This window comes from Polyergus mexicanus, unplaced genomic scaffold, assembly GCF_030449975.1.
Source record: "Polyergus mexicanus isolate NDT 795.1 unplaced genomic scaffold, iyPolMexi1.0 SCAF_21, whole genome shotgun sequence".
In the NCBI taxonomy this organism is placed as follows: Eukaryota; Metazoa; Arthropoda; class Insecta; order Hymenoptera; family Formicidae; genus Polyergus; species Polyergus mexicanus.
The window spans coordinates 3656897-3665952 of record NW_027223341.1 but is presented as its reverse complement, the minus strand read 5'-3'; the positions used below and the strand labels follow the sequence as shown (position 1 = coordinate 3665952).

At 28.7% G+C, this 9056-nt stretch overlaps 1 pseudogene; it reads right to left on the bottom strand.

Annotated features, from left to right (window-relative positions):
* Nucleotides 1–889: 889 nt before the first annotated feature.
* On the bottom strand, nucleotides 890–6225 carry LOC138941958 (cytochrome P450 4C1-like; annotated as a pseudogene).
* Between the last annotated feature and the right edge of the window lie 2831 nt (nucleotides 6226–9056).

Here is a 9056-nt window from a genome sequence, read left to right as displayed (position 1 = left end):
AAGCAGTGGTATCAACGCAGAGTACTTGGCATCACTGGTCCCGAGATGCCGAAACGCTGTCTTTTTATACCCGAGCGTCTATCGGTAATTGCGTCGTTCGCCCTCGGGTGGGGATAACGACGCGTTGTTTTCGGCGGGTAATTACGGTAAACGCGTCGCTTCCCCTGGGCGTTTACGCGACCGAAAAAATAAAAAAATAAAAAAAAATAAAAAAAATAAAAAAATAAAAAAAATTAAAGGGAAATTTGACTCGTAGACGTCCACGAGTCCCCTCCACTTTTTTTCCACAGACACCCTTAGGGGGGAGGGCCCCAGACAGTCACAGCAGGGGGTCAGCGCCAGTGGCCGAGGAGTGGGGGTTTGTTTTGATGCCCCATAGTGCCCCATATCTACTAATGTTATAAAATTTTATTCTATACAAATACTGCTGATTACCTTATAGAATCGCTGATGCGACGATCAATTGAAACACTACTAAAATGGAATTGTAAATCTCTCCAAGTAGATTCATGTACCAGAAAACAAATCTTTGTGAACTGACAATAAGAATTTGTGCTCTATATTCATAACCGTTTTTCAACTAAAGAGTGTAATAATAATGAAAATTTATTAGAAACAGAGAAAGATATGAGCACTAAAAATTTTTTTTTCTTATTTGATATTTTTGAAATATTAAATATTAATGAATGTAAAAAAAATATGAAGATCCGAAAGTAATAAAATATATGAGAGAAAGATCACACATAAAAATTATAGAAGAATTAATTAGAAGTAAAATATATTTAACGTAAAATATACACACAATTACATATTGGATCATTTTGTACGATCATTTTGTGAGATCATTTTTTGTAAGATTCTATAAAACATTTTCATCAGTTTCTTACATTCATGTGGTATCCATGTCAGTTTTGCAAAGTTTGTTTGCGGCTAATCGGAATAAACTTTATATGAACCGGATGAGAAGGACAAATCACTAGATGGAACTTTAACTGGATATCCTTTAAATAATCTATGGGTTCCAGGTAAAAATTGTGCACCAAAGGAGCAATCATAGCTTTCATCTCCAACAGACCAAATCGTTGACCTACAATTCGAAGTCTTATCAAATACTATCGACAAGAAGAAAAGAAAATCGCGAGCAATTTACCTATGCAATTTCTCGGTCCTGCGCTGAACGGTAGATAAGAATAAGGATGACGATTCTGTATCCTCTCGGGCAAAAATCTATCCGGATCAAATACTTCTGGATTTGGCCAAAAATTGGGGTCTCTGTGAACTCCGTAGATATTAAGATATAAGATTGTTCCAACAGGTACGATATATGAATCTGTGAAAAGTATATTATAAAATTAGAAAATATAAAAATTCATGAAGTTAAGAATTCTTTTGAGAAATAAAACATGAACATAATATTGCATTCTTAAATTTTAAGAGCAAGTAAACTTATTTTACATTCGATAATATATATTCTGTAAAATGTGACATGTTCAAAGATATTTGGAGCAAAAAAAGTCATGAATTACTTAATTTTACATCTTCTTGAACGTCTCGTAATATAAAAAATGCGGTGGGATATAAACGTAGCGATTCCTTTAAACATCTATCTAAATATGGTAAATTTTGCAACGATCTCATGGTAAGTTTGCCTCCGTTCTCTTGCATCGCGGTATCGACTTCAATCCTCACACGTTCCTGTGTCATGGATAATCATTTAATTGTATTTTATAATATTTTGGTTTTTATATGTATAGATACAAATAAATTTTTAATAAATGACAAAATACATTGCAACAAAAGGTTGATATCTATATTACTTCGAAAAAAATCGAAAGTTAAATAATACACAACTAAAAAAAAATTTCTCTCGAAAAATTAAACTCATGTTCCATAAACTATAACATTTTGCCTACAAAATGCTTTTTTAAAAATTTTCCTATGATTTTTTCTGATCAAATCACACGATTTTGAAACTAAACCTGTATTTTTACAATAGAAATACTGTCGATACTCGGCAAAGAATCATTGTAGACTAAAAATTGAAAAAACATTTTGAAGCTTAAAGTTTCAACTGTAACGTGATATCAACAGTTTTATAAAATTTTTTCATTTTTTCATTTTTAGAAAATACAATTTTAGTTTTAAAATCGTGTAACTTGATCAAAAGAAATGGTAGGAAAATTAAAACAAAGCATTTTGTAGCTAAAATATTGTAGTTTATGGAACTTGAATTGAATTTTTGAGAGAAATTCTTTTATCGAGCCGCAAAGTGTAAAAAAAAACATAATTTTAAGGAACAAAACAATGGGTTCCTTCTTAAAGCACAGAACAAGAAAAATAAAAAAGTTTTAAAAAACCAACAATAGTGCGTTAAAGTTGAAACTTTAAGCTTCAAACTGCTTTTTTAATTTTTTATTTACGATGATTTTTCGTCGAATTTTAACGGTTTGAACATAGTTCAATTTTTAGAGTATAAAAAGTGTTCTCTATTTTTTTTTAGTCGTGTATATCGCAATATACTGAGAAAGAAGTACCTGGATATCTTTATGTTCAGCTAATAGCAATAAAGCAAATGTCATACTCATTGCTGTAGTATCGTGACCCTGTAATCATCGTCATATCGTTATACAGTTAAATGTGCTTAGATGATGTGTACAAAAAATTAGAAAAAAAGATTCAGATACATACCGCCAACATAAATGTATCGACTTCTTCTCTGATGTCCAAATCAGTCAACGAATTGTCTCGAGATACCGCTATTAAGAGATCCAACATGGATAGCCGCCTTTTTTAAACTAGAAATAAAAAAACACGTTAGTCAATTTTATTTTTGCATGTCGCGCTTTAATTATATAACATTGTTTTTGTTTAAAAGTTCAGAATTTCTATTAAAAATAATAATGATTCAATTTTACAGCAGACATATGTTCCATTATTCCGTGTGATTATGTGTTTGGTATAAATATTACAGGCATAATTTAATGTTCGATTGCGTAATCAAACTTAAATATTAGCTCCGATTTTTTACGTACTTCCAAATACTTCGACATCTATCTCTGTCTCTTTGTTATTTTCAAGATTTTTCAAATGTCGACCATTGGTGCGTTCGTGATAAAGTTTTCGTTCCGCGATGACCTACACAAAAGTACGATATTAAATTTTTAAAATAATTTTTTGTATTAAATAACAATAGCACACATCGTATTATATCATAAATATTAATAGCATAATGTAGTATTAATACTTATTGTAATTTTATATAAAAGATAACGTTTGTGTGTGTTTGAATGTGTGTGTGTGTGTGTGTGTGTGTGTGTGTGTGTGTGTGTGTGTGTGTGTGTGGCGGATTTAAAATAAAATGATACATAACATACTTTTTCCGTAAATCCATGCAATATTTTCAAGATCTTTTTTTGCTTTCTCCCTTGTGACGATAATGAGAATAACAAATCGTTATGGAACCAAGGTCTGAATGCTCTAAATCATAATTCAATAAAACTATATAATTTCAATAATGACGTAATTTTGTAAAAGCCTTATTTAAAGTCGTATAAAATCCTATAGTAATCTGTAAGTAATCTCATTATTTGTAAAGAATATAGGTAAAAAAATAAATTTGATACTATATATGTTACAAAAAAGATATTTAGAATCTTCTAAAAACATTATACTTTCGGTTTAACTGTAGATTTGTTGATCAAAGATAATTTCTCTTCAGATTTTATTGAATAAATTATTTTACTTAATAATTCAATATTCTAACATTTACAATTTTTTTAACATTTAACGGAGTACGTACAATAGATATTGATATCTAATTGCCGCTTTAAACGAATCGACGTGTCAAACTAATTGTTCACCTTCACATGATTATTCAATATTTAATTTGTTATTCAAAATATATATATCACAAACATCCATAACTTAAAGTATTATAAATATATATCACAATATTATTTATAATATTCATAAATTACCTATCAAATATCAGTTCGATCATGTCGTGAGCCATATTTCGATACTGTTGCGATTCGAACTTGTTAAGTTTTTGCAGAGAGATGCCCATGATAGTTTCTGCAAGTGCATGTATTTAATAAAATCGGATATATAATCGAAAATAATTATTACTGAATATATTTCACGAGTAGCTTTAACTATAAAAAATCGGATATTATCTATTTTTTCTGCAGCATCGATACTTTGTATGCGAACAAATGATCTTCTTAAGCTATGAACTCTTAAGTTATGATATCATTTAGAACGAAATCATCTATACAACAGAACAATAAGAACTTTACAGAAATCTTACCACATATGGCGTTCAGTGTATGTTCACTAATAAATGGTACTAAATCTTTTACAACTGCCCCCCCAACATCTTTCAAAGATTTTGTCATATAATCGCCCTCCTGGATCAATATATCAGCATATTGAGTCAATACATTGAAATGGAACGCATTTGTTAATAACTTTCGTCGCGCATGCCACTTAGCGCCTACAACAAAATTAAAATAGTGCAAATTGTGAAATAAAATAAAAATAATATTATATAAGATTATTCTCTTTTTTAGTTTAATATTTATTGAGCAATTCTAAAATAATATTATTATTTTAAATTTATTTCTCTTATACCGCGCAAAATTCTTTTATAATTTTTTAAATCTTCTTATAAAATTTTTGCGACGAAAGAAGTTGCAAGTACGAATTTGAATTAAATTATTATTTTGTAATTAAAACTTCATAAATTGGCAGCCCAAAAAAAACTATAATTTATTAAGAAGTCTGTTATGTGATAGTGTTCGATTTAATTGAAAATCTTTTTTACTTGAAACGTCTATTACTTCTATTTATTGTACTTGAGAATACATGTATCACGGCGGAATCATTTCTCAATATAATTTTATTTACGAATTCACTTTCAAATTTATTACCTTTTACGACAAAAAGAAGTTACGTAAGAGTTTATCGTTAAAAATACAATCGAGCGCAAATTGTAATAGTAAAGTATGTACGTTTATATATTAATGCTTATTATGTTACCTGTGCTGGTGAAAAGACCTGTGCCACCCCAAGGTTGTAACAATTTATTTAAACGACTTTTCTCGGTAAGCTTGGTATTGCTTAATATCGTCTGACATTATCGAAAATATGTTAAGAAAAAAATATTAATTTATTATATCACCCAATCTTACAAATGATTTATTAATCGTACCACAAAGGACGATAAGTAAACTGAGTAGATTTTTGCCTAAGAAGTGTAATGTAAGTTACACATGTTATCTTATACATAAAATAATGAGAGAAATCAATGGTGTAAAAAAAAAACATATAGTTGTTTAAAAAAAAATTATGTAACTGCTAGTTACAAATTCGTTTCTTTAAGACAAATTTTAACCTCTTTTCCATGAGTTTAGACGGATAAAACTGTTACCATTGTAATCAGCGACCCAAAAAGCGTAAGATTGCATGTATAACTTACACTCTTTAGGCAAAAATCGATTTATTTTACCCATCGTCTTTTGTATGTATACAGTTTCGATCGAGTATATGTCGATATTTTTTCTATTCAACTTTTTAAGAAATCTTTTTACAAACAAAAATCTTTTTGTGAAACACAAAATTCCTAAATCTGACTAAATTGTAATATCTACAGATAATTGAATTTCTTTTATTACCTCTAAATCATTTGGATGACGGATAGCCACAACATACATGAAAAAAATCCGTAATTTAAAAATGGGATAATACTTATTTGATAGATTACACATCAATTTCCATTGTTCCTCTGAAAAATATATTATAAATATCGATACAAAAGTTTTAGTGGGATTAATTTTATTGTTATTTCATCACATCTTTATTCAAATACGTTGAAAATAGACAAATAATAATTGTGATAATGATTTGCAAATGGATATTGCCAAGAGAAAAGTCTTAGCTTTGTAATTTGCATACTTTTGATAGGTATACTAGATCATAAGTTTTTATGAATTTAATTTTTACTTGTATGCATGCATGAATAACGAGTCATCTATCAATTAATGTAAATAGATTAGAAATTTTATACTTGCCTGCTGAAATATATGCCTGTGATGCATTTCCAGCAATCAAATGGCCCGGTGGTCCTGGTAAAAGATTAACTAGTCGTCCGTTTCTTCCATAATGTACGTAATAATAATATATCAATAAAATAAACATTGATGCCAACAATATAGTGATAAACATCGTTTCTTGATGTTCTGGACCGTTTTATTGATCTTGATCTTCTTCAGGTTACTATTTTACTGATACTTGAATACACGTTACACAAATCTTTTTTATTTTTATTGTTTATTTAATTGTTAAAAGTTTCTAGAAGTAAAAATCAAGAGACACGATAGTGTCTTGCGCTAAGTCATGCGAAGCAAAGATCACACACAGCAATAGCGAGACATACCGCGTATTTATACGCGGGTCGAAATCAAGAATATCTAAGATTATCAGTTCTCAATAACCCCTGACCGGATCGAGTTTTTACTAGTTCTTATTAGTTCTTATATATATATATATATATATATATATATATATATATATATATATATATATAATCAATAGCTTGAGTTTGATTTATATAAAGAAAATATGTTTATTTTCGCTCCACATGTTTTATAAAGCAAAGATATTACGAAGCGAAATCGAAATGTAAAAATTTTCATTTAAGAAACGTCCCACTCTCCGTCAAAAAAATGTACTTTGTCAATAAAATCAAGAATGTCGAATGAAATGACAAAACGAGCCAAGCACGATATTAAGAGCGCATAAATGTTTATTATAAAAGAATTACATTAAAATTTAAACTCACGAAAGGCGGATGTTTCGGACCTCTTTTTGTCCATCTTCTGCGTACATGAATTAATAAAATTAAAATATAAGCATATAAGTGATTCTTAGGCGGTTAAGAAGCGCGTAGATAACGCATGTTTTTCACATTATCACAGTAAAGGCAAAAAAATATTTTCAAGGATATCCATGTCGTTACGAGGAAGAAATTTTCGATACTGTGGTCATAAATTCAATTCAAAAACATGGCGGTACATTAATTATGTCTGTAAATTAAGCGGAATGAATTATGTCAAAATGACGAGAGAGAAAGTCTTCGGAAATTACATTTGTAAAATTTACAGATAAGCGAAGTAACGCACAGGTCGACAATAAATAATCGGGATGTAAATTCGCAGAGAACTAAACTCACTGATTATCAACGTAACAATGAGCATAAATTATCGTTAGACAAAAAGATAAAATAATAAAAGCAAACGTTACCGCTACAGACAAACAACGGTGCAATTAAATTTAAGAAGGTTATCGATAATTTCCCGAACTACTCGATCCCAAAAAGTGATTTTAACACACGCATAAACAATTAACTGTTAATACCAAAAAATTTTTTAAACATGATGATAATGTAATTGCCTCTAGCGCATACAAGGCGAACATTACAGTTGCTCTCGATAAAGATGAATACTTTAATAAGATCGAAGAATTGTTGAAGGATAATAACATTTATAATATCGTCAAAGAAGATTCTATAAAAAGACTTACGTAACATCTATGGGACTTGCTAACGAGTTGGTGATACGAAACGATTGGGTATACATTTAATAAAATTATAACAATCAAACCAAACTAACAACTTGCGGTATTTGAGAAAACTTATATGAAAATAATTACGTGTTCAAAATGTTTATTAAAATTTTTATTTTATACAGATACTGTCGACTATTTAAGAAACTCAATTGATGCGACGAATAGTTGAAACACTACTCAAATGTTTAAAATGGAATTGCAAATATCTTCAATTAGATGATGCCAGTAAAACGAATTTTTGCTAACTGATAATACAAATTGAAAACGCCTATACGTATAGCTACGGATCATGGATTAATTTCGAAAGTCACTATCACTTCTGAAGAGCGGCTTTCAAAATTAATTTATGATTTTCTCTGCACTGAGAAAAAAAAGTTGTTAATTTGAATAAATTCGTCCAACTAATTACTATTTCTTTGTATTTCTTTAATCGAAATATTTAACTATTTAAATCAAATATACCTCATGTTAGATTCAATTATTTAATATGTCGTATTTGACTTAAAATATTAAAATATTTCAATTAAAGAAATAGTAATTAGTTGGACGAATTTAGGCAAGTTAACAATTTTTTTTTCTCGGTGTAAAAAAATTATACTTATCTATAAGTTTAAACATCCTATCATTCGCATTATGCAATATCTGACTGTCAATTTTATGTCATTGATTATTTTAATGAAATGTGCAATAAAAAGAAACGAGATATAGGATATTATAAAGATCAATGTGTTTATTCTTCTTTAAATACATAAATTTTAATTATTATATTAAATTTCAACTGCATGTTTATTTTTATTTTTAATTGCGTAGAATTTTTTGAAAATTATATGTATTCCCCCATCAGTGATTTCCTTTTGCAAGCGCAAATAATTTGTAATAAATGTCAGTTAATTGGTTCACATCTTTTTCAAATTGATATTAAGAGATACGGTAGTGTCTCGCGCTAAGTCACGCGCAATAACAAGGTACTCCGCGTATTTATACGCGAGTCGGCTAATTAAGAGTATCTAAATTTTCAAATTTGAATAACGGTTGAAGCGTTCGAGTTCTTATTAGACTTAACTTATAATCTTATAATTTTAATTAATCTTTAATTAATCTTAATCTTATAATTTTCAAAATATACGAAATATATATTATATAAGTCAAACAAAAAATATCTATACTTTTATCTATTATCTCTAACATCTATTACTTCTATTTACTTAAGAATACACGGCGAGATCATCTCTCAATAAGATATTACTTGCAAATTTCTTTCAAATTTATTACTTTTTACAGTACCAAAAAGAAGTTATGTAAGAGTTTATCGTTAAAAATAATATTCAAGTATAGTTCTGTAACTAATTCTGTATTTTATTTGATTTTATGTGATGAAAACAGATCTTTAAAAACAGATTGTAATAATAAAGTATGTACGATTATATATT